Consider the following 562-nt stretch of genomic DNA (forward strand, 5'->3'; position numbering starts at 1 on the left):
TGGCAGGCTCTGAAAACCTGCGGGAAGCAGAGGAAGAAGTGGCTTGTGGGGGGTTGGGGAGAGAGTGCAGGTGGAGGAGGGGGCAGAGATCTGAGTGTGTGGTCTCCGGGGACAGCAAGGACTGGCTACAACCCCCTCGCCCCAGGCTTAGGCTGAGGCTCCAGGCGGCCGGCCGGAGGAGGAGGGGAGCCGAGACACAAGGAAGGGGCTGTTGAAGCTGAGGGTGAGGGGCCTGGAGCAGAGGGTGCATGGAAGAGCCGCCAGAGCCTAGCAGGAGCAGACGAGAGGAAAGGAGCTGGCCCATGGCCCACCCTGACCTAAGAGCAGAGAGAGGTGAGCATCCCCACTGCACCTTCTCTACTCCACATGCCCAGACTCGGTGTTACTTCTCCTCCAGGACCTGCGATGGCTGGTGGCGTCCAGCCTTTTTCTGACCAAAGGGGAGGAACTCTGAACTGAAGATTTTAAAGTCACTTAGTATAAAGGTAGCATTGGTTGCCTAGGGGGTAAGAAGCTGCAGTGAAATTCCAAAGGCCCACAGTTTGAATTCAACAGGGGATTC

This window comes from Elephantulus edwardii, unplaced genomic scaffold (assembly GCF_000299155.1).
Source record: "Elephantulus edwardii isolate Elephantulus edwardi_28Jun2011 unplaced genomic scaffold, EleEdw1.0 scaffold00344, whole genome shotgun sequence".
Classification (NCBI taxonomy): domain Eukaryota; kingdom Metazoa; phylum Chordata; class Mammalia; order Macroscelidea; family Macroscelididae; genus Elephantulus; species Elephantulus edwardii.